The sequence below is a fragment of the Lepus europaeus genome, chromosome 8 (genome assembly GCF_033115175.1).
Source record: "Lepus europaeus isolate LE1 chromosome 8, mLepTim1.pri, whole genome shotgun sequence".
In the NCBI taxonomy this organism is placed as follows: domain Eukaryota; kingdom Metazoa; phylum Chordata; class Mammalia; order Lagomorpha; family Leporidae; genus Lepus; species Lepus europaeus.
The window spans coordinates 99,725,211-99,751,082 of record NC_084834.1 but is presented as its reverse complement, the minus strand read 5'-3'; the positions used below and the strand labels follow the sequence as shown (position 1 = coordinate 99,751,082).

Here is a 25,872-nt window from a genome sequence, read left to right as displayed (position 1 = left end):
TCCACTGCACTCCTGGGCCACAGCAGAGAGCTGGACTGAAAGAGGAGCAGCCGGGACTAGTACCCTGCGCCCCAACTGGGACTAGAACCCGGGGCGCTGCAGGCAGAGGATTAGCCAAGTGAGCCATGGTGCCGGCCCTAATTCGTGCTGTTTTATAGCCCTCGTCCCTTGTCACTGACGTCAACACTGCAGTGACCTTACAAGAGGCTGGGTTTCTTGAGGGACCAGAAAAGAAATCTCCTTAGAAGGAATTTTTTCTGGAGGCTGGAGGGGAGCGAGGCAGCCCTCTGCCCATGGGAAGGGCAGGGTTGGTTTAGTCGGTATCCCTAGATAATACACGGATTCTCTTGTATGTTCTTTAACAAATGGAGAGGATACTATCTCTCCTACTTCCAAGGTTCTTGTGAAGATAAAACAAGAAATAGAGCATGGAGCTTGTAGTTGGAAAGCTGCAAGTTCACCAAATTAAATATTTCCCACACAACTCATTTGTTTTCAGATGAGGGTAAGGAAATCAAACATAGGCTGTAGTTAGAAAACCACTGTTCTGTTCTGAGTATGAGACCACTCAGGCCGAGAGACAGTCAGTACCTATCCTGCTGTTGCTCAGTGTGTTCTCTCTGAAGGCTGTGTCCCCATGAAGACTCTCGGAAGAGTTACAAGTACCTCTCAAAGTATGCAGGTTGCTTTAGGAATACCTACTGTTTTTTGAATACTTACGATGCTCCTGGACAGAGACAGGTTCACCAGTGTGTGATCTGTGCAGTTGCACAAGCTCTACCCTCAGAAGGGCCCTGCTCATGGTTTTATGGTCTGCTTGTGCCATCTTGAAATTCTTTGTGGTTTTTGAACAAGATGCCTTGTGACTTCATCCTATGATGGGCCCCACAAATTACGCAGCTGATACTGGCTCCTAGTGTTAGATATTTGTATCTATATCCAGAATGATTTAAAATTGTATTTTTGTATATAAAATTAGACAGCTGACCCTGGCTCTTGTTGTGTTTCAGATACACACACATACATATATGTGCACACAGTCATTTATGGAGTTTTCAAAAAAGTTAATGGAAGATGTATATTATGAAATAACTGCATAGATTTCAAATTTTTTTTGTGCCAAAATAAACTAAACTTTAATTTTCCATGAACTTTTAAAAGGAATACTCATATGTGTATATATATACATACATGTGCACATACATACATATTTAAGACTCACAGTCACCTTCTAGTAAGGTTGGAATGGGGACCCTAGGTGGGAAGCTCACTGTCTTTCTAGTTAATATCAGGGCTTGACCACAGAGAGGCTGTGCTGGGGAAGAGATAAGAAGCTAATGTAAATGTTTGTTTTGGGGGTGAGGAATGTAAGAGCGGTTTACTGGCAGCCATTGAACATTTAAAAATGTTCTTTGTTTTTAGATGGATAACATGAACTTTTCTCTCTCTCTTTTTAGCAATAGTTTGGTATAACACTGATTTATGTAGGACCTTACTCTGCACATCTGGTGGCTGACCCAGCAAAAGTGATTTTGTTTTCTTTGTGGAAGGAGAAGCTAAGAAAAAATTGGAAAAAACAAAACAAAAAACTTGTTTTAGTTCAGGTTGTGAAATTGAAAGTAAGTTTAGGATTCAAACTCCCTTATGCTTGCTTTTGTTTCAACACACAGTTCATGTTTTTCTTTATTTTTTCATATATGGCCATAAAACAACATAGCACTTTTGGAATTGTTTTGATGATGAAAGTTGTAGGAGTAGAAAATACAGTTACTTGGTCTTCTGTGTTCAGTGTGAGTCAGTAAGAGTCCAAGACTTTACCTCTCGTTTTTAACATTTTTCCATCTGAAGTGTTAGGGAATTCTTTTTAAGATTTATTTTTTATTTATTTGAAAGGCAGAGTTAGAGAGACGAGGAGAGACAGAGAGAGAGATCCTCCATCCACTGTTCAACTGCCCAAATGGCCATGATGACTAGGCTGGGCCAGGCTGATGCCAAGAGCCAGGAGCTTCTTCCAGGTCTCCCATGCAGGTGTAGGGGCCCAAGCACTTGGGCCATCCTCTGCTGCTTTCCTAGGCCATAGCAGAGAGCTGGATCGGAAGAGGAGCAGCCAGGCCTCAAACTGTTGCTGGTGCCCGTATGGATGCCAGCAGTATAGGTGGAAGCCCAACCTGCCATGCCACAATGCCCCTAGAGAATTCTTTTTGATTACTTGAGTAGAAAACAGCAATTTTCTATCTAGAGAAAATTCTTAAAGAAGTCAGGATTTCTGGGCCTGATATTCTTGGAGAATCTTATAGCCCAAGTTCTAATAACATTTTATATTTGCATAGTATTTTTTAGTGTGTAATTGTTTTCATATTTGTTATGGAAAGAAGGATAAGATAGAGCAGACAGAGAATGTTAAATTCTGACAAAACACGAAGAAGAATACTAAATGAGGCTTCTATATCAAGAAAAAAGCTAAGTAAGTGTCCGTAAGGGCAGGTCCTACACAGAATTTAGGAGTGCAATTAAATTTTATTTATCTGAAAGGTAGTGAGATGATAGGGGGAAGGAGAGAGATCTTCCATTTCCTAGTTTACTCCTCAAATGCCCATAGCAGCCTGGGCTAAGCAAGACTGAAGCCTGGAGCTGGTGACTGCCGTACCAGGAACATGGGTGGCAGGAGCCCAAGTGCTTGGACCGTGATGTGCTCCTTCCCAGGCACGTTAGCAGAAAGCTGGACAGGAGGTTCTGAGTAGACGTGACTCAAACCAGGCACTCCGATACGGGTTGCAGGCATCCTGAGCAGTGACTCGAACCGCTGCACCACAGTACCTGACCTAGGAGAGCAATTTTGCATTCTGCTAATGTCCATTGGTTCCTTGTATTCATCTAGCAAATATTCATTGAAGCTCTCAAATTAGAAACTAAAGTCAGCCCCCTATGAGTACCCCACATTAGACTGCAGTGACTCTACCAACACCTAAAATGGCAGATTTGTGGCAATGCCATTCTCTAATTTGAACGGCACAATTTCAAAATACCTGATTAGATTTCTTTGCTAAAGATAGAATATGTTGATTTTTTTGAAAGAAAAAAAGAACGAGGGAAATTGGAACAATTACATTTTGAATGCACGCTATTGAACATACATCCTTGGAGACTTCTCAGAAAAGACAGCCATGTGCAAGGGACCACCAGAGCACAGAACGCCTCCCCATTGCTTAATCCTCACCTGAGTCCTTGAAAACTCAATTAGGGAAGTTCATGCCCAGAATCTGCCACACAGGTTGTAACCAGAGAGTGCTAACGGCTTAATTCTTTAGTTATCAAAATGTCACTTCATATTAAATGAATGAACAGTAAGTACCCATATGCTAATTGGATTTATTCCTTACATGTTGGCTGGGATCATTATCACATTGAGTGTGAACTTCATTGAGTGACTCTACAAATTCCCCTTCATTCTGCATGTTAGGGTGGCATTGGGACCCACCGCCTGCAGGGGTGTCGGAACTTGTAGCTAGGTGGGATAAAGTAAAAATTGAAAGTTCAAGCTGCAAAGTTGAAGAATTTGTGTACGCCAAATATATAGTGAGGGCCACTGTAAAGATTTTATTCCCTTGAGATGGAAGCTACCACATTTCTATAGGTTTCTCCCGACCATACATGTCTGGATTTATTGCAGCAAAAACGAGTGCATTGACCCCGGTTTCAGATCTGTGGGAAGAAGGAAGAAGGGTAAAATAGCTTCATCTAGAGTGCAAATAAGAAAGGAAGTTGGCTCTTCAATAATTTTCCTGTTCTTTTTTCATTCTTATTTATTTTTTAAAGATTTTATTCTTTTGAGAGGTGGAGTTACAGAGAGGGAGAGACAGAGAATCTTCCGTCCGCTGGTTTACTCCCCAAATGGCTGCAATGGCCAGAGCTGGGCTGATCCAGAGCCAGGAGCCAGGAGCCTCTTCCAGGTCTCCATGTAAGTGCAGGGGCCCAAGCACTTGGGCCATCTCGCACTGCTTTCCCAGGCCACAGCAGAGAGCTGGATCAGAAGAGAAGCAGCCAGGACACAAACTGAGGCCCGTATGGGATGCTGGTGCCACAGGTAGAAGCCTAGCCTGCTATGCCACAGCGCCAGTCCCAACTTTCCTGTTCTTTAAACCGAGGACAAACACATCTACATTTGCATCTCATCCATAGGATAGCACCTCACTTTCAGAAAAGGTGTGGGGGGTGTGGCTTCACCTTTCACATCTGAATAGCCCAAGATCCGCCTCTGCAAATGGTGGAGCCAATGGGAGCCTGGGAAGCAGCTCCTTGGTTCCTAGTGAACGGTTTTCTCTGCTTCTCTCTTTTCAGAAAAGCAAATAAGAAGTACCTTGGCTCTGGGGGAGCTATGAGGAAAGCCACTGAACCCAGCCTCAAATCTGTAAAGGGACGGGTGTTTGGACTTCTGATATTATCTCCTGTAGGTGCTTAGTTAGTGGATACACCGGTTGGTATCGCAAGACACTTGCCAGCCAGTTTGAATTGTTAAAGAATTTGACATTTTTAGTATTCATTTCCCTGTTTTTTAGTGCGCTTGGTGTCTCACAGCCTGGAAGTGGTTCAGTTCCCTCTTGCTTTCCGAGAGGTCATCCTTGGTAGCTGTTGCGCTAAGTGTTCCTGTGGAGGTTATGGCTCTACCCCATTGATTCTTTATTTCCTTCCCCAGAGATGGAGGCGTGGCAGAGGTGGAGATCTGGGGAAGGATGTGCCTTGGTAAAGGGTATTGTGTCATCATCTGCTGTGGTCTTAATGTCTGTGCCCCCTCTCATTCCTATGTTGTAACCCTCGTCCTCAAGGAAGTGATGTCAGAAGGTGGTGCATCCAGAGGTGATCGGGTCTTGAGGGAAGCCTGTTCTCCCTTGTGGGGACACAGCGGAAGGGACGTCCATGAGAGAGTGGCCCCTCATCAGATGCCACACCAGTTGGTGTCTTTTTTTCTTTTTTTTTTTTTATTTGACAGGTAGATTCATAAACAGTGTGAGAGAGAGACAGAAAGGTCTTTCTTCCATCGGTTCACTCCCCAAATGGCCGCCACGGCCGGTGCTGCGCCGATCCGAAGCCAGGAACCAGGTGCTTCTTCCTGGTCTCCCATGCGGATGCAGGACCCAAGCACTTGGGCCATCCTCCACTGCCTTCCCAGGCCACAGCAGAGAGCTGGACTGGAAGAGGAGCAACCAGGACTAGAACCCAGTGCCCATATGGGATGCCGGCGCCACGGGCGGAGGATTAACCAAGTGAACCACGGTGCTGGCCCCTCAGTTGGTGTCTTAAACATGGACTTCCCAGCCTGCAGAACTGGAAGGAAATAAATGTTCTGTCTGGAAGCTACTCAGTCTAAGGAATTCTGTTACAGCAGCCCAAATGGACCAAGACATGGTTCTTCACCTTAACATTGAGCTCGTTAGAGCTGGTGGAATGGACCCAGTCTACCTTCCTGTAATCAGCGTGCAAGGAGACCAGCTAGCATGGCACTCTATTGCAGCATGTAGTCTGCCATGTGCCTCAAGCTCATTTAGCCCAGCACCCACAGCTTCTACCTCCTGCCTCACTAAAGAGCTGAGACTATGTTTTATTTAACATCTTGCCACACTTCTTGTGGAAGTGTCTGTGGCAACCTTGACATTAAACACAAGGCAAAAATAAAATGTTTTAGGGATAAATCTGAACAGGAACTCCTTGAGGCACTGCTCCTATTTTTGGGTGAGCCAAGTTACCACCAGACTCAACTCAGTTCCTTTGGCCATCTTTTCTTTTTTTTTTTTTTTTTAAAGATTTTATTTATTTATTTGAAAGAGTTACACAAAGAGAGGAGAGGCAGAGAGAGAGGCCTTCCATCTGATGGTTCACTCTCCGGTTGGCTGCTGTAACAGCTGGAGCTGTGCTGATCCAAAGCCAGGAGCTAGGATCCAGGAGCTTCTTCCAGGTCTCTCATGGGGATGCAGGGGCCCAAAGACTTGGTTCATCTTCTACTGCTATCCCAGGCCATAGCAGAGAGCTGGATGGAAAGTGGAGCAGCTGGGTCTCGAACTGGCACCCATATGGGATGCTGGCACTGCAGGCGGCAGCTTTACCCACTACGCCACAGCAATGGCCCTTCTTTGGCCATCTTAATGCTAACATGTTTGCCCCATAATGTGCACATAAGTTTAAGAATATTTAGTGCTAAGCTAGCAAAGGACTGGCGATAATGAGAAGTCAGAAACACAACCGTGGCAGAACGGAGTGAAAGGAGAGATCTGATGCTGCTCACTAAGACTTTCTTCTGTTGCACTGCCAGGTACAGACACCATTGATCTTACCTGTCTGTAGCTCAGACCATTGTCTTCATTCATTTCGATGCATGAGGCTGATCTTGCTGGTAAGATTACATGATTCACTGTGTGAACTTTCTGGGCTTCTTAATGATTTCATTCTTCTGTGTGTTCTTTTGGAAACAGGGAAAAGTGGATTAGAGTTTGTTCATTCAGTTGATTCAGTAGAAATTCTTTGCACGGCTGGTGTACCCACCACGCTAGGTGCTGGTGGGGATAAAGATGAAGGCCATTGTTTGTCTTCAACAAACTTACAGTCAGTATAGAGCACTTCATAACTAAATGGGGAGAAGAAAATCCTTAACACATTAAACAATTAGACATGTTTCAAAATTACACCTTTGTACTGTAGCATTTTTCTGTTAAAATCCTGAAATGTTTTATATTGCCATAATTTTATAATAAAATCGAGGTTAATCTTAAATCTAAGATAAGCTGTTCAGCCTAAGCTTGCTTTGTATTGCCTTTATCCATTGTTTTCTTTTTTAAGAAAATATTGATTTATCTGATAGACAGAAAGAGAGATAGAGAAAGAGAGAGACAGATACCTCTCATCTGCTGATTCATTCTCGAGTGCCCACAACAGCTGGGGCTGGACCAGGCCAAGCCAGCTGCCAGGGACTCCATCTGGGTCTCCCGGTGCATAGGAGGGACCTAAGTACTTCTACTCTCTTCTGTTGCCCCCTAGGGTTGGCATTAATGAGAAGTTGGATCAAGAGCAGAGGCCAGGCTGGACCCCAGGCACTTTGATATGAGATGGGGCATTCCCAGCCCCGGCTTAAACCTCTGCATCACAAAGCCCATCCCCTTTTGATTGTTTTTCTGATTTAAGTTGATCATATTCATTTGTTTCTCAGCAGTAGGTTGGCTTTCTTTTCAGTTTTTCTTTTAGATTCAAATTATTTAAGAATCCTGCTGTTCTTCCTGGTATCAGGTGGCTCCCTGTGGATAGCTCCCACTGGTCTGCAAGAGTCCTTACTGTGTTCTGAAAACATAATGTAGGCTTGACTTGGCATATAGTCACCTCTGGGTATATGTTTAAAGGGAATGTTTGCCTTCCACACCTGCTCTGGACTGTTGGTTTGACCTCACATGATATATTTTATAGGGTTATATACCATTCACCCAACATCCTCATTTGGGAGGAGGCAAGAGGGATGGGGTGGTTGACAGGCATCATCATGAAATTCTAGGAATCAGGTTATTCCATGCACCTTGGCTGTGCCTTTCTGTTCTTTGATCTGCACACCTAAAGGCACAGTGAAGGGATAGATACCAGTGTCCTAAGCTCTAAGCTGTTTGGTTGTCCTAGAAGAGGGCTGGTGGAGGAGGCGAGGCTAGGAAGTCGGATGGAAGTTTGGATGTACTTGAAGACCTTTATGAATTCACTGTGTGTGGGTGTAACTAGAGATTCTTGAGTGTTCCTCACCATCACTTTTGAACATGTTAGTCGTAACATCAGGGAGCAGCTTTGGAAATAGGGTAACAGAGATCGTGATAGTACAGGAAATCAGCACCTTGTGGACTATAATAGGAGGCTGCGATTTGTAGTGAGGAAAAGTCATGAATAGTTCAGTAGGATAAATGCTAACATCTGGAACAGCAGGAGAGTGATACGAGGACAGATGAGCTTTACCTGCACATCTCTGGATGGCTTTGTTCCTGAGTGACAGGCAAAGATCCCAAGCCAGAAAACTAATACGAGTGTGATTTTTTTTTTTTTTTTTTAGATTTATCTATTCATTTGAAAGGCAGAGTTAGAGAGGGAGAGAAAGATTGATCTTCCATCTGCTGGTTCACTTCACAAATCACCACAATGTTGGAGCTAGGCCAAGCCAGGAGCTTCCTCCAGGTCTCCCATGTGGGTGCAGCGGCCCAAGCACCTGGGCCACCCTCCACTATTTCCCAGGCACATTAGCAGGGAGCTGGATTCGAAGTGTAGCAGCTGAGGCTGGAACCAGCGCCCATATGGGATGCTGCCATCACAGGCAGAGGCTTTATCTGCTATGCCACAGCACGGGCCCCGACAGTTTTTAAAACCACAATAAAAGCAGTTTCTGGAATGTTCACATAGCAATTTTGCACTGTATTGACAGTTTGATAGTCTCCTTTACTTTAGTGAAATATTTTGCCTTTCTGTTTTTCACATAATGCATCTAAATGTTAATTGAATTAGGTGTTGTTTAAAGTAAGAATAGAAATATGTAATTTGCATGTGGGCTGCATATTCTTGTGTTTGATAAAAGCTATGTTAGTATTGCCTTATAACAAGGTGTAAAGTCGGGTAGAAGGCTGGCTGAATCAATGATATGAAGGAATGATCCATCAACAGATACATATTGGGAAGTTGGCTTTTGCTAATGATTGTAAAGGAATCAAATGGTCACTTTGTGTGCCTATTTACATTTGGACCTATCCTTTATTATCCATGGATTTGTAGATTGTGGATCTGTAAGTTTACTTTATTTACTTAATATTTTTTAATTTGATTTTTCCACAAACTTTATTTTTATTTCTACTTTTTTCCCTAGAAACCTTTTATTTAAGGCATACAAACTTCATGCATTTCATAAATACAACTTTAGGAACATAGTAATTCTTCCCACCCTTCCTACCCTCTCACCCGCGTTCCCATTCTTCTTCCTCCTCCTCCTATTTTTATACGTTAGCAGCTTGCATGTTTTTTCTTTAGATGACTATTTTTTTTTTTTTCATGATAACTATTTCTTGAGGGGTCTGGCTGGAGAAGTGGCCTTGGAAACATTAGCGTGCTGTACAGACAGTTAGATGGAAATCGTTAGCACTTGGTTCTCCAGGCCTGGCTTGTGAGCACTTGTGCAAAAGTAGCAGCACCGGATTGTCCTTACCAAAGAGATTGTGCACTTAGTCAGTGCAGTTAGGAAATGGCCAAACCACAGCAGCGAAGGGCTCTTCTCAATCGATATTTCTTTCTTTCAACACCTGAATTATATTTTTCATAGTCGCTCACAAAGCTGGCAGCCAGCTGAGGTCAGACGTTTGAGAACCGTCGTTCTGAAATGTGGCTTTGTATTGTAATCAGGATCTGTATTAAAAGTTCAGAAATGTTATCCAGCTCCGTGGATGCTAATTCAGTGAGACAAGGGTGGGGTGCTGAATATTTATTTATGTATTTATGGAGAGAGAGGTGGGGGAGGGAGAGACCTTCCCTCTGCTGGTTGAATCCCCAAATGGCTGCAACAGCTAGGTCTGGACCAGGTCATGGTCACGTATGAGAAACTCCACCTCTGGGTCTCCTCTGTGGGTGGTATGCCCCTTAATCTTTACTTTTAACAAGTTTCCCAGGTGATGTTGTACTTGGGCCCTGGCCCAGGGCATGGGATGCTTGCTTGAGTGAACCTTACCTATACCAGCAGACCGTAATTGTTGGCTTAGATCATGGGAGAGGGGGGAACACCTCCTGCTCTCCCAGCTTATCTATTACAGGGAAACAGAATGGTAAACAGTGCCTTTCTTTCTGTTTTGCTCCTTGTGCTTTTGTTTTAATCAGACCTGTAGGGAGAATCTTTTCGAGTTATAAGTGGGTGGATCTTGCACTCTCAAGAATTTATTGCCCAGGAAGTATTTGAGCAAGGTATGGATAGATTGATTAATTTCTTTGTTTCCAGGCAAACAGTATTTATCTTAGAGGTGACTGTTTGCTTTCTTTAAAACGTGTACTGACTTCTTCTGACCAACATTTGAGGGTGCTTCAAAGAGTCCATGGAAAGTAGAATTAAAAGATAAGTTTATTTTATTTCAAATATTTTTTGAAATCCATAATTTTTTTTTTGACAGGCAGAGTGGACAGAGAGAGAGACAGAGAGAAAGGTCTTCCTTTTGCCATTGGTTTACCCTCCAATGGCTGCCGCGGCTGGCGCACTGCAGACAGCGCACCGTGCTGATCCAAAGGCAGGAGCCAGGTGCTTCTCCTGGTCTCCCATGGGGTGCAGGGCCCAAGCACTTGGGCCATCCTCCACTGCCTTCCCGGGCCACAGCAGAGAGCTGGCCTGGAAGAGGGGCAACGGGGACAGAATCTGGTGCCCCAACCAGGACTAGAACCCGGTGTGCCGGTGCCGCAAGGCTGAGGATTAGCCTATTGAGCCGTGGTGCTGGCCAAAATCCATAATTTTTTATACTATACATTTCCATGAACTTTAAAAAAATTTTTAAAGATTTATTTATTTATTGAATAGCAGAGTGACACAGAGAGAGATCTTCCATCCACTCATTTATTCCCCAAATGGCCACCACAGCTAGGGCTGGACCAGACAGAGGCCAGGAGCGTGAACTCTATCTGGGTCTCTTGCATGGGTGGTTGGAGCCCAGATATTTGGGCCATTATCTACTGCCTTCCCAGGCACATTCACAGGAAGCTGCCTTGGAAGCAGAGCAGCTGGGATTCGAACCAGTGCTGCAATTTGGGAAGCTGGTGTCACAAGCAATGGCTCAACTCACTGTGCAACTCTGGATCCTCCATGAACTTTTTTTTTTTAAGATTTATTTTTATTTATTTGAAATGCAGAGTTACAGAGAAAGAGAGAGACAGAGAGAGAGATCAAGATCGAGATCCTCCATCCACTGGTTCACTCTGTAGATGGCCACAATGGCCAGAGCTGAGCTGATCTGAAGCCAGGAGGTTGGAGCTTCTTCCAGGTCTCCCATGTAGGTGCAGGGGCTCAAGAACTTGGGCCATCTTCTACTGCTTTTCCAGGCTATAGCAGAGAGCTGGATCAGAAGTGGAGCAGCTGGGACTAGAACTGGCACCCATTTGGGATGCTGGCGCTGCAGGCTGGAGCTTTAATCCACTGTGCCACAGCACTGGCCCCTCCATGAACTTTTTGAAAACCCTTGCAGCTCACTCCTCTGCAATGGTAGCAACAGAGGCAAGAACCATCCATCCTCACCTCAGTTAGCCTATGGGTCTGTTCTGTGTTATGGGTTCATCTAAAAGGTTTAGCTTAGATTTGTGCATGAGACACTATGTATTCTAAGTAAGGTACATGCTTTTTTTTTTTTTTTTTTTTTTTGACAGGCAGAGTTAGACAGAGACAGACAGAGAGAAAGGTCTTCCTTTTTCTGTTGGTTCACCCTCCAAGTGGCCGCTATGGCTGGCACATTGTGGCTGGCGTGCTGCGCTGATCCGAAGCCAGGAACTAGGTGCTTCCTCCTTGTTTCCCATGCGGGTATAGGGCCCAAGGACCTGGGCCATCCTCCACTGCACTCCCGGGCCACAGCAGAGAGCTGGACTGGAAGAGGAGCAACCGGGACAGAATCCGGCGCCCCAACCGGGACTAGAACCCAGTGTGCCGGCGCTGCAGGGGGAGGATTAGCCTAGTGAGTTGTGGTGCCAGCCTACATTCTTAATATTACCAAAGTATCTCTTGTTTTTCTCTTGGGTCCCACAAATCTGCTCATTAGCTGTCTGCAGAGGCATGGCACTCCCGAGATAAGATGTGTAAGGGGAGAAGTTCCCTTGGTCTCCACTAGTGTAGACCAGTCAGGTGAGAGGGAACGAAGAGGCACATGTGTGCAGAACTGTAGCCTGGGTCAGTCTTGTTCAAGAGGGGGCCATTTAATGTCATTTCTGATCTCAGTAAGCTCAGGGTTATTCCAGAGAAGGATGGAGAGTACTCTTGTGGTTATAGACTGCAGGTCTGTTCTATTTCAGAATGATTCAGTGCCTCTGAGTCTTTGAATTGTAGGACACTTAGCCCACGTTCCTAGGCTTTCTCTGAAATTGGCTCTGCTGAATTAACATCTTGCTACAAGTGGGTTTAGAACTTAGGTTTGGACCATATCTGGAGCTATAATACAGATGGGATGGATGGAGTGAAGGGAGTTCTTCTGTTGTCTTGACAGCCTTTAATGCTTTGTTGGAAATGGAAACGTGACTTCTTGGCCCCAGCACAAATCAAAGAAGATGCAAAGTACACAGCCAGAGAGCCTTGAATTGTAGAGCCCTTGGGTGCTGTCTGCTTTCCTTTTCTGGGCCACCAGGTCTATTTCCAAAACTTCTCAGCCAGCCTTGCTGTTAAATCGACCTTTTCCAGAACCTGAGTATTCCAGTGGTGACCCTGAAATGGCCTTTATCTCTGGGCAGTTAACCAGGTATACATATTTCCATGTAGTTTTTTTTTTTTTTTTTTTTTTTTTTTTTTTTACAGGCAGTTAGACAGTGAGAGAGAGAGACAGAGAGAAAGGTCTTCCTTCCGTTGGTTCACACCTCAAATGGCTGCTATGGCTGGCGCGCTGTGCCAATCTGAAGCCAGGAGCCAGGTGCTTCCTCCTGGTCTCCGATGTGGGTGCAGGGCCCAAGCACTTGGGCCATCCTCCACTGCCTTCCAGGGCCACAGCAGAGAGCTGGACTGGAAGAGGGGCAATCGGGACAGAATCCGGCGCCCCAACTGGGACTAGAACCCGTGGTGCTGGCGCCGCAGGCAGAGGATTAGCCATGTGAGCTGCGGTGCTGGCCCTCCATATAGTTTTAAGAGTTGGGAGAGGCCTGGTTAAGGTCCCTGCTAAATAGGATTAAAATGAAAGAAGCTTTTTTGAACAGTTTGGTCTGGTGCTTGACTGATTGTGGATACTTAATGCTTGGCAGAACAGCAACCCGCCCTTCTCCCCATGGAAGTGTTCTTTGGCTGTGAGAGGGCCTGTGCCTGAGTGGTGAGGGGCTTTGGCACTAGCTGGCCTGCATTCCTTCCTTTGATGGGTCCACCCGGCCCTGGTCAACAAGTAATACAATCAAGCAACCTGCCTTCTGTGCCTCTTGGCGCGTCCCAGGAAAGCACTTTATTGCTCAGGAATTAACCACCTCTGCTGGGAGATTTATTGCCTTGCTGGGTGGAAGGCAAAGCGGGTTTTATCAGACTCTCTGCCGCTCTTCTAACTTATTGTTATAAGCAAAGACTTTGGTTATGCTTGAGCTCTGTTGCAGACTGGCCTGTGCATGTGTGTTATAGTGGGATAGCTATTGAAAGCAACACACAAGATTTGGCTAGTTCTTTGTGTATCAGCCTATATGGTGAATTTCATTGAGAATAACTATCAGTTGGCCATTGGAATGTGAGTAGCTCTCCGTTGGTAAACCTCGGGATGCCAAAAATTGCAGATGTTGATATAGCCTGGATGTATGTTGTTTATTTTAGGTCCTAGGATCTAGATTCTAGTCCCTCAAAGACAATAGCTATATCTGTTTATACCAATTTCCTGGCAGCTCAACAGATGGATGATACGGGAAATCTTTACTATTCTTTGTATTGAAAATTCTTGGTGTTGTCTGTCTGTGCTAGACCAGTCTATCTTCTCTTCCTGAAATCTCATTCTAATCCCTTGTTTGTGAATCAAGCAGACTATACAACTTCTGCATTAATTTATAATTTCCATCACACCACCTGTCTAATCATAGGTCATGGAGCACTGAAAAAGGAAGAGTTAGGTAAAGAGGGAAAGTGCTGTTGACATAGAACATCACTCACCTACCTCGTGTGTGTCTCTGTCTCCAGAATATATTTACTTTGCCTCAGTCGAAGCTTCTATTTCAATTATAAGCAGATTAAGGGGACCTTGAAGTGACAGCCTGAGTATAATTAAAAGTCACTCAGAATGAACCCCAACCATTCATTCATTTATTAATTCAAAAAATAGTTTTAAAACTCCCAGTATGTGCCCAGAAGTGTACTAGGCACCAGAATCCAGTGAACCAGACACACGTGATCCTGTGTTCGTGGAACCCAGGGTCTTAATGATGTAGATGAGATTGAAAACACAGTTAATTTATGAGAACGGGTAAGGGTGGGCTAGTATTTCCAGCAGAAAGAACAATATCCTTGAAGGCTTTGAGGAATGGGGCGGGGTGGGGGGAGAAGGGAGGGAGGAAACAAACTAGGAGAGACAGAAGGATATTTGTGGAGCAACTGGAAGGAATTCATATTGGCCTGACTGGAATGGGAAGGAAGGGAATGTTGGGAAATAAGGTTAAAGAGAGAATCCTGGACTAAGAAGGGTTGGGAGCTCCTTTAAGGTTTGGACTTTTTTTTTGTTGTTATTTTGTAAAGATGTCCGTGTTCTGGCCATGACTTAGAGAAAAGTTAAACAGGGCAAGGGCAAATGGTCATGCTGTTAACTGAGTTGGTAGAACTACAGTGCAGAAGAGAAGAGTGGGGGTATAAGAGATGCTTAGGACCTAAGTCAGTAATCATCTAAGAGGAAGCAAGGATGATTTCCGGGTTTCTGGGCCCATTGGTGACAATGATGCCTTTTATTGACTGAACTGAGGGAATGCAGGAGAATAGTGGGTTTAGAGGAAGGATGATGACGTAAGTTTTTGACACAAGCTGACTTGGAGGTGTTCGTGAAAATGCAAGGTAAGACATTGACTGGGCAGTTGTACTTTAAGGCGTGGAGTAGAGATGTGTTAGATGTAGATACTGCCTTGGAAATGTTGTGAAAAGTCCATGGGAAATACAAAACCAGTGGTGCATGGCCACCTGGTGTGTGGTCAAGTTAGAGAATTAAGATTTGCACACACAAAGTAATAATTGCAACAACACAAGACAGCATAGTGCCTGCTTGAAGGATGCTCTAAAAGCTGGGGAAGGAAAATTTAAGATTGACCATGATCAAGGGTGTTTCCAGGGCAGTGTGGTCTTTCTGCAATTGACCTCCTCATCTCCCCCTGCCTAAAGCTGCCTGTGGGGTGTCATTGATCTGGGGGTGAGGTCCACATTGCTTAGCTCCTTTGCAAAGGTCTGGGCCCATTGAGGTTCTCCCCAGCTCTCAGCTCTCACCTCCCACTCTTTCCTGTCATTTTTCAGTTTGACAACTTCCTGTTGATTCCCTGCAAACATGACGCTGCTGCTCGCTCTGTGTATCTCTTCGCCACACGCATTCACTAGATTTCTGGTTTGGCTGTCCCTGGCTCATCTGACCTGCAGCTCCCATTGACTTTTCAAACAAAACTTGGCCCAGGCCATCAATATGATGCTTTCTTTCACCCTTGAATATAACATTAATCCCTCCTTGGGCCACTTCTCTCTCCCCTGCATATTATTCCTTTACTTCATGTAGTGGTCTGTGGTGTTTGGTTTTGCTTTAGTTTATATTGCTAAAGTACCCTTCCAGAATTTTCAGCTCATTATTGAAAATGGTGATTTTTTTTTTCATTCTGTACTTAGTGTCAGGCATGGTATTGGCACATACAAAATGCTCCATGAATTTTGAACTGGAATGATTGCATTAAGCTTCAGGTGTAAGAATGAGATAGATTACAGGAATATAGCTCCTGTCGACTGGATTTGTGTGTGTTGAATGGCTTTACCAGCACTGATTGCTAACAGTGTGGCATCCTTATTGCCAGCAATAATGTTATTGGGACAATCTAGCCCAATCAATGCTTGCACACATTTTGGGCTCCATTGTCTCCAGAATCATTTTGATTCAAACCGTGGCTTTACAACCCATATTTTCTGTTTCAAAAAATTGAAATGGTAAGTTGCAACCAGCTCAAAAAAGCTTCAGATAGTTTAGCATCTACCATGTTCCAGGCACTAGGAATATGGAGAAAAACGTTGTCCCAGCCTCAGCAAGCTCACAGCTTTGAGAGAATTTGCTAGAGGCGTCAGTGTTAATAGCCACTAACGCATTGTGAGACTGGCGCTTGGCAGCTAAGAAGCTTGTCCCACACCGCACGGCCTTGCTTTGCTTCCTGGCCCCGAGTCCTGACTCTGGCTTCCTCTCCGTACCGACCCGGGGAGGCAGCCGTACAGCACTAGTGACTGGGTTTCTGCCACCCCCATGGGGGACCTCAGCTGTGTTCTCAGTCCTCGACTCTGGTCCTGGTCCAGTCCTGGCTGTTGTGGACATCTGGGAAGTAACCAGCAGATGAGAGTCTCTCAGTGTGTCTCTCTGTCCATTTAATATAGATAAGCAAATAAATATTTAAAATAAGCACATTTTAAGATATCCGCAGCATTCTCACCTTCTTTCATTGTGCCCCAGGCAAAAGCATGTTTTTCAGAGGGATAATTGTTCCCTGCATTGTTAAAATTCCGACTCTGAGCTATATAAACATGGGATTTGGTCGAGGGGTTGAGAGTTGTAGGGAGGGTCTTCCTGACTCAATCTGTCGGATGCAGCCGGGCACAGCTCTGTCAGGATTTTCCTTTGAGCACAGTTTTGCTGGAGGCTCCTCTGCTCCATCCATGACTCTTAATTTTTCTTTATTCCTCCACCCGTTCCCGTCCAGGCTTACAGAGTTACAGGACGTCTTTTGATGGAAAGTGAGGAATGTGTTTGCTTCTATATGATTATGGAGGAATTATGTAGCCTCCTTGGAGGAATGACTATCGTTTTAAAATGGCTATGCTAAATTTTCATAAAAAAGTGGTGTAGACAGAAGCCAAAACTCCTCCACATCTCTGAAACCTTAATTTGTGCCACTTGGGGAAAATGATATGTTAGTATTAGAAAGGAACATGCATCTCCAAGCCACTTCAGAGCGCTGAAATCTACTGTGGTGCCAAGAGCATCAGAACATTTGAACAATGTGCCAGGTGGCCCAGGGGTGTTAAGTGACTAGTAGCATAGAGACAAGTGGGAAGAAAAAAAAGAAGGCAATTTAAAATTACTTATTCAAGCGTCTATCCTAAAAGAATGGGAAAACTTTGAAATTCTTTTGCCAGCATTAACTAGAGTTTTAAGTCAAAGAAAATGTATTAATTTCTGCATGGATTTAAGAGGTTGCTGATAAACAGGTATTGGTACTGTCTCTGGGGGGGGACAGTTTGTTTTATTAAATGCACACACTAAAATGGAATGTTAAAACTTTGCATTACTGCAGTATGATAGCAAACCTAATCTGTAATTGTTAAAATTCCTTTGCTCTCTCTTATTATGCATGATGTGAGTCTGCCAGGTTGGTGCCCTGTCAGTGCTGGCTTATGTTTCTTGGTCCACGTCCCCAGGTCTTCCTCCGTTAAGTAGTCACCAGAGCCCCCTTGAGATGGGTAAAGGAGCCAGGAGGGGCAGCCAATGATTATAGTTGCCCCTTGACTTACAATGGGATTACATTGAAAGTATCATTGTTGAAAATGCATTTTATATGCATATCCTTCCCGGCATTAGTGCACCATTTGGGTGGTTTACTTTCCTGACTGTGGGACTGACTTGGAGCTGCAGGAAACTGTGACTACCCAACAGCCCAAGAGAATATTGTGCAAGAGGGTGGGCCTTTGATGCAACAGTTAAGACTCATTCTTTCTGAGTTCCTGGGTTTGAGTCCAGGCTCTTTCTCTGATTCCAGCTTTCCTGCTAATGCAAATCCTAGGACGGAGCGATGATGGCTCAGGGACCCAAGAACTAAAGCCATGGGATACCTGGATTTAGTTCCTCATTTCTACCTTTAGTCTGGCCCTGGCCCTGCCTGTTATAGACATCTGGGGAGTGAACAAGTGGATGGGAGATCTCTCTCTTTCTCTGTCTCTGTGCCTTTCAAATAAAATGAAAATAAATAAAAAGCTGAAAAAGAAGACTATCATGCAGTGTATCACTAGCCTGGGAACAGATGAAAGTTAAAAACCTAAACCGTTCAGTTTCTATTGGATGTGTGCCAATTTCACACCATTGGAAAGTCAAAAAATCCTAAGTTGACCTATTATAAGACAAAGATGTCTGTAGTGACATTTACTTCAGGTCTCCCTGGGAAAGCAACCTCTTTCCTATTTCACTTGAGAATTTGTTTAATGTTTATATAAGAAATCAAGCTTTGGTGATCCATCGTGTGCCTTTTTATAAAAACCAACCTACAAACCAAAGAAGTCATCTCTGGAAATCTAAGCAATGGTACCGGGCACTCAGCGCTTTCACCCGCAGTGAAGTACTCTTAGTAGGGCTATAGCCAAGGCTGTGGAACAAGTGTATGAATGGCAACCTCAATAGAAACATTATAGAATTGTAGGTGCCCTTTTGGACTGGGTAAGGAGACAAAAGGCTAGTGGAAAGGAGTGTCTGGAGGTGCAGGAGAGAGGAGTGGTTGTGTGCTTGGTTAATCAGGAGGCAGGAGGGGAGGAGTGGAAAGCAGACACAGGGAGAGTTGCCTGGGACAGAGGAGAAATGTTCTTTTTGTTGAGAACTACAACAGAAGGGATGGCTGTAGATTCAAGTGAGATTGCGTTGCTCCCATACAACAAGGAAAGTTTCTGGAGATGGTGAGCTGGGAAGAATTCCTGAGTGGTGGGGATTCTAGACTGATTTGGCTTCCCCAGGGGAGGTGCTGGATGGATGGCAGACAGAGGGAAAGAAATGTCTGGGCCAAAGTCTACCTTGAGCAGTGGTGAGGAGGAGGAGGAGGTCCTTCAGAGAAGGAATGGCCCTGCTAGGTGGTCACTTGCTTGCAAGTCTAGATTTGAAGCTGGCTGCTGGCCTTATACCCCACTCTTGCTCTCTCTAGTTCCTCGATGTCTAACTTCTCAGCCATCCTGTCATTTATAAGTCAATGTAGATTGCTCCACTTGGAATGAGTTTCTTTGCCTCTTGAACCTCAGTTGTACCTCCCGACTTGTCTTTCCACAGCTCAGCAATTTTGCAAATATGTTTCTGTGTGAATAACCCATGACAGGACCCAACTCACAACACCACTTCTTCCTTCCTTGCTGTAACACGCACCCCCATGGTTTTACCTTGTAGATTGGACTCAGAGGGAACAGACTGGGGACAAATAAAAACTTAGTGACCCAATCTGGAGTCTAGCTGAGAGTGAAATCATGAATCTGAAGTGGGGTGCATCACATGGATATGTGAGGTTTGTCTGGTTCTGTGTAGGAGCCTTGGTAAATTAAGAGTTGGGGTTGCTCCAGGATTAGTGGCTGGTGGGGAGTTTCTGGAAATATGTGGATGAGAAAGCTAATAGTGTTGGCAGAAATGTCATTGAAGTGAGATTCCATGGGGTCCGTACTTGGTGTGGCAATAGCAATAGATGGACTGGCAGACTGACAGCAGAGGTTTCAGATGGCCAAGTTCCTACTAAGGCTCAAGGAAGTAGGAGGGGTAGACGGAATTGGGATTCTCAGATGCGCTGTACGTTTTCATTGAGTGCTCTTATAGTCTGTCTTGACTCTTGCACTTAAAACCACTGGAGTATGGGGGTACTTCAAAAAGTTTGTAGAAAATTGGAATTGCAAGATGGGTTTATTTTGGTACAAAAAAATTTCAAATCCATGTGCAGCTTTTTGATAATACACATATTTCCATCACCCTTCTGAAGACTCCTTCTGTATTGAGGATTGACAGTCACTCCCGAAGTTAGGTTCACATGACTCAAAAGATGTGTTCAAATCCCTTGATTCCATGATGCACCAAACAGAGAAACCAGGAGGCGGATTGGGTGACTCACATGGTCCATGACGATGACTAACACACCCTGTGTCTTTAGACCTTTAGACCTATGTTATGTTGCTCTTCTCGCACAGCTCAGTCTCTGACCTGGAGGTTCCTGAACGGTGCCTCATGTAGGGTGTGATGTTCATCCGCAGGCTGATGCAAGTACTGAGGGGTCTGACTGTGCTTCTTTATAATGTAGGATTTTGTGATTCCCTTCCTCAGAAATAGTGATCAGAAAGTGAAGATTCTGTTACAGGTATTCATGCGGTGTGGGCTATTTGTCCTGCAGAACGTAGCTAGCAATACTGTTACCTTAGCCATGTGTGGTGCTGGGTCTCTTGAATTTTCTCAAAAGCAGCAGGGAGCTTGTGGAGCAGCACCTTCCTGGGTGTATCTGAATTCTTTACTCCTCCTCCTCACCACTGCTCAAGGTAGACTTTGGCCCAGACATTTCTTTCCCTCTGTCTGCCATCCATTCATTCAACTTTATTTCTTATGCCTTATCCCTCCTCATGTCACTGTGGCTTCTAAGTGCTGGGCTTATAATCGCATCATTTTTATATTTAGGATTAGCTTTGGGCTCTTGGAAGCCATTGATCCATTATTTGGGATTGAGAGAAGAAAAGTGGAAAGCCCAAGAAACTCAAAAGAAAATTGCTGTTCTTCCTTCCACCCGAATCGCTACTTTCATGACAGATAACTCCAAAGCTATCCACCCCACCCCCCATATTGGGACTTGCACTTTTTTTTTTTTTTTTGACAGGCAGAGTGGACAGTGAGAGAGAGAGACAGAGAGAAAGGTCTTCCTTTGCCGTTGGTTCACCCTCCAATGGCCGCCGCGGCTGGCGTGCTGCTGCCGGTGCACTGCGCCGATCCGATGGCAGGAGCCAGGTGTTTCTCCTGGTCTCCCATGGGGTGCAGGGCCCAATTACTTGGGCCATCCTCCACTGCACTCCCTGGCCACAGCAGAGAGCTGGCCTGGAAGAGGGGCAACCGGGACAGAATCTGGTGCCCCGACCAGGACTAGAACCCGGTGTGCTGGCGCCGCAAGGTGGAGGATTAGCCTAGTGAGCCGCGGCTCCGGCTATCTTGCATTTTTTTTAAGATTTGTTTTATTTATTTGAAAGGCAGAGTTTCAGAGAGGCAGAGAGAGAAGTGAGGGAGGTCCTCCATTCACTGGTTCACCCCCAGGTAGCTGCAATTGCTGGAGCTGCACCAGTCTGAAGCCAGGAGCAAGTTTTCCGAGTCCCCCATGCAGTTGCAGTGGCCCTAGGACCCGGGCCATCTTCTGCTTTCCCAGGCCATGGCAGAGAGCTGGATTGGAAGTGGAGCAGCCAGGACTCAAACCAGTGCCCATACGGGATGCCAGCACTGGAGGTGGCAGCTCTACCCTCTGCGCCACAGCACTGGCCCCTGCTTATTGTTTTTTTAAAAATTTTATTGAAGGAATACAAACTTCATGCATTTCATGTGTAGAAATTTAGGAACACAGCGATTCTTACCACCCTAACTCCCTCTTGCTGTTATTCCCACTCTTATTCCTCCCCCCTCTCCCATTCCCATTCTTACTTTTTACAAAGATCTATTTTCAGTTAACTTTATACTCATAAGATTAACCTTACACTAAGTAAATAGTTCAACAAATAGTATGAAAAAAAAACAAAAACAAATAAAGAAAAAAACACATTGTTCTTCAACAGTCAAGACAAGGGCTGTATATTACCTATTACCTTTAAGATACCTATTAGTTACCACAGATTAGAGAGAACATATGGTATTTGTCATTTTGGGACTGGCTTATTTCACTAAGTGTAATGGTTTCCAGTTGCATCCATTTTATTGCAAATGGCAGAATTTCATTTTTTTTATACCACTGTGTAGTATTCCATAGTGTGTGTGTGTGTGTGTGTGTATACATATATACCATAATTCCAGGCTTCAGTTGATGGATATCTGGGTTGATTCCATATCTTAGCTATTATGAATTGAGCTGCAATAAATAGGAGAAGGGGGAACAAATGGCTATTTCATATGCTGATTTCATTTCCTTTGGGTAAATTCCCAGGAGTGGGCTGGTTGGGTCACATATTCAGGTTTCTGAGATATCTCTGTACTTTCTCCACAATGGCTGCACCTGTTTACTTTCCCACCAGCAGTGGATTAGGGTACTCTTTTCCCTACATCCTGGCTAGCACCAGTTGTTTGGTGTTTTTTGTATGAAAGCCATTCTAACTTGGGTGATGTGAAACTTTGTGGTTTTGATTTGCTTCCCCTGATGGCTAATGTTCCTGAGCATTTTTCCATGTGTCTGTTGGCCACTTGAATTTTCTTTCTTGAAAAATGTCTGTGCATGTTCTTTGCCCATTTCTTAACTGGATTGTTTATTTTGTTATTGAGGTTCTTGAGCTCCTTATAGATTCTAGAAATTAATCCTTTATCATTTGCAGTTTGCAAATATTTTCTCCCATTCTGTAGGTTGCCTCTTCACTTTGCTGAGTGTTTCTTTTGCAGTGCCAGAAGCTTCTGAGTCTGATGTAATCCCATTTGTCAATTGTGGCTTTGATTGCCTGTGCTTCTGATGTCTTTTCCAAGAAGTCTTTCCCTGTGCCTATGTCCTGTAGGGTTCCCTCAATGTTCTCTAATAATTTGATAGTACTGAGTTGTAGATTTATGTCTTTAATTCATTTTGAGTGGATTTTTATGTAAGCTATAAGGTAGTGTTTTTTTTTTTAAGATTTATTTATTTATTTGAAAGGCAAAGTTACACACAGGCAGAGGCAGGGAGAGAGAGAGTTCTTCTGTCTGCTGGTTCACTTCCCAGATGGCCACAGCTATGCCAATCTGAAGCCAGGAGCTTCTCCTCAGTCTTCTACTTGGGTGCAAGGGCCCAAGGACTTGGGCCATCTTCCATTGCTTTCTCAGGCCATAGCAGAGAGCTGGATGGGAGGTGGAGCAGCTAGGACTTGAACTGGTGTCCATATGGGGTGCTGGTACTGCAGGCAGCTGCTTTAACTACTATGCTGCAGCATCAGCCCCAAAGTAGGGGTCTTGTTTTATACTTCTGCATGTGGAGATCCAGTTTTCTCAGGACCATTTGTTGACAGACTATCTTTATTCCAGGGATTGATTTTAGTTCTTGTGTCAAATGCAAGTTGGTGGTAGATGCTTGGATTATTTTCTGGAGTTTCTATTTTGTTCCATTGGTCTACACATCTATTTTTATGCCATTATCAGGCTGCTTTGATTATAACTGTCCTGTAGTATGTCTTGAAATCTGGCATTGTGATGCCTCCAGCTTTGTTTTTGTTGTTTAAGATTGGTTTAGCTTTTTGGGGTCTCTTGTGTTTCTATATGCACTTCAGCATCATTTTTTCTAGATATGAAAAGAGTATATTTTGATTTGGATCACATTGAGTCTATAAATTGTTTTGGTAGTATGGACATTTTGATGATATTAATTATTCCAACCTATGAACATGGAAGATTTTTCCACTTTTTAATGTCTTCTATTTTTTCCTTTAATCCAAAGCTGTTTGTATGTGATGTATTCAGTGCTGTAGTCTTACCTACTGACTTAAAGCTCCATGTAAAGGGAGTCCGGGGGGACTGGCTGTACCTCTGACAGGATCGCCTGTGCTGCAGCTGGGGTGCCTGATTTTACCATGAAAAGGGGTGCTCAGGAGCAGTCCTCGGCTCCCTCCCCTGGAGACACTTGGGGGCCTTGGCGAATGGCTTTCTTACTGGCCACTTGTGGAGTGGGTAGACTCCAAGGGTCTGGGTGAGGGGCCAGACCATCCCTGAGTCCCCCGGGTCCCTGCTGCCTGCTTGGGGCCAGGCCCTGGGCACTAATGTCATGTTCTGCTGGCCTCCTCCTTGCCGCCCTCTGGGGGTTTGGACTAGGAGTTTGTTCCTAATGTCCTAGATTTTGATAAAAAACTTAGAGGCCGATGCTTACCTACAAATTTTGACAGAACAATGAAAGCTTTTTGATGACAAGCTTCAAAGCTGCAAAGATGATGAACAGAGAAAGATCATTGAAACTCTCAAAGAGAAAACAGATAGCATGGTAGAATCAATTAAACACTGCATTGTGTTGCTGAAGATTGCTAAAGACCAGAGTAATGTGGAGACGCGTGCAGATGAAATTATAAGTACTATTATTCCTGTAGATGTAATATACAGCCTAGTCCCTTGGAACCAGTGATCAGCACAGTGCCTTCCCAGACTGTCTTACCTCCAGAGGCTACTCAGTTGTGTAAGTCAGAGCAGCGTCCATCTTCCCTACCAGTTGGACCTGTATTAGCTGCTTTGGGACATCATTAGAGCCCAACACCAAATAATACAGGCAGTGGGCATTCACCATCTTGTAGCAGTCTAACTTCGCCAAGCCATGCCAACTTGTCTCCAAGTACAGACCCAGAGTTCTCTTATTCTTGTAGTGAAGATGAATCCTATGATGCTCAGAGTGGCTCATCCTCAAAGCACTTCATAGATTCTTCTGGATCTGCCTCTGTCTTGACAAACAACAGCTTGGTAAATAGTCTGAAGCGTCCAGATACCACAGAATCACTTAATTCGTCCGCGTCCAGTGGAACAAGCAATGCTGACCATTTTGATTCACGTGATGATAGAGATGATGATGCAGAGGCAGGGTCAGTGGAGGAGCACAAGAGTGTTACCATGCACCTCTTGTCACAGGTGAGGCTTAGAATGGATCTAACTAAGGTAGTTCTGACATTCATTCTTGAAAGAAAATATCTTTTAGAAATCTGTGCAGACTTTTTTTGCACATCTGGTCCTGTTTGTGAGCATTAGGGACCAGAAGAATCCTAGGGATTGAATGGTTCAGGTTGTAAAATGGTACCTCTCAGCATCTCATGCGGGAAGGAAAGGGTCGGTTGCCAAAAAGCCATGCAACCCCATTCTGGGTGGGGTCTTTCAATGTCACTGGACACTACCAAATACTACTGAAAAGAATGCAGAGCTGGTTTCAGGAGAACCAGTTCCCTGGGTTTCCAAAAACAGTGTAACATTCATGGCTGAACAGGTTTCCCATCATTCACCCATTTCAACCTTTTGTGCTGAGTGTTTTAACAAGAAGATCCAATTCAGTGCTCCTATCTGGTCCAAATCAAAATTCCTTCAGATGTCGGTGTGCACAACATAGGGCAGGGCTATGTTTCATGTCTAGACTATGATGAACACTACATTCTCATATTTCCCAATGGCTATGGAAGGTCTATCCTCACAGTGTCCTGGATGGAATTGGGAGAATGCAACATTAATTGTTCCAAAATGGCCTATAGTGCAAATGTCGTCTTCCACACTAAACCTTTCTATGGGGGCAAGAAACACAGCATCACTGCAGAGATTTTTTTCTCCTAATGACAAGAATTCTTTTTGTTCCATTGAAGAGGAGTGGAATGGTGTAATGTATGCAAAATATGCAATGGGGGAAAACATAGTCTTTGTAGATACAAAGAAGTTGCCTATAATCAAGAAGAAAGTAAGGGAGCTGGAAGATCAGAATGGGTGTGAGTCTGGCTGTCTTTGGAAGGATGTCACTTTCAGTCTAATTTCAGAGACTGCAGCCACTGAAGCAAAGCACAGACTTGAAGAAAGACAAAGAGCAGAAGCCAGAGACGGGAAGGAGAGGGAAACTCAGTGGGAGACAAGGTTATTTCATGAAGATGGAGAAAGCTGGGTTTATGATGAACCATTACTGAAATGTCATGGTGCTGCCAAGCATTAGGTTGGGAAATACAGAGTTTACCCCAGTGACCAGGACAGAGAGTGTTTAACTTTGCAGGTTGGGAGAAGTTTTTGGCTTAGATTTTCCTTTTATAACATGGTTGTTGCTGTATCTCAGATATACAGTTAGCCCAATCCCAACACTTATGGTGCACAATTTCATACAATTGAACCCTGCCAGCATGAGACTGTGCTTTGAGGCAGTCATGATTAGGATTCAGAAAGAGCATTATTCTTGGCCAGCGCTGCGGCTCACTAGGCTAATCCTCCGCCTGCGGTGCTGGCACCATGGGTTCTAGTCCTGGTTGGGGCACCGGATTCTGTCCCGGTTGCTCCTCTTCCAGTCCAGCTCTCTGCTGTGGCCCAGGAAGGCAGTGGAGGGTGG

The 25,872-nt window shown here is 44.5% G+C and overlaps 1 pseudogene; it reads left to right on the top strand.

Annotated features, from left to right (window-relative positions):
* The first annotated feature begins 23,681 nt into the window (after nt 1-23,681).
* On the top strand, nt 23,682-25,488 carry LOC133765659 (oxysterol-binding protein-related protein 9-like; annotated as a pseudogene).
* The last annotated feature ends 384 nt before the right edge of the window (nt 25,489-25,872 follow it).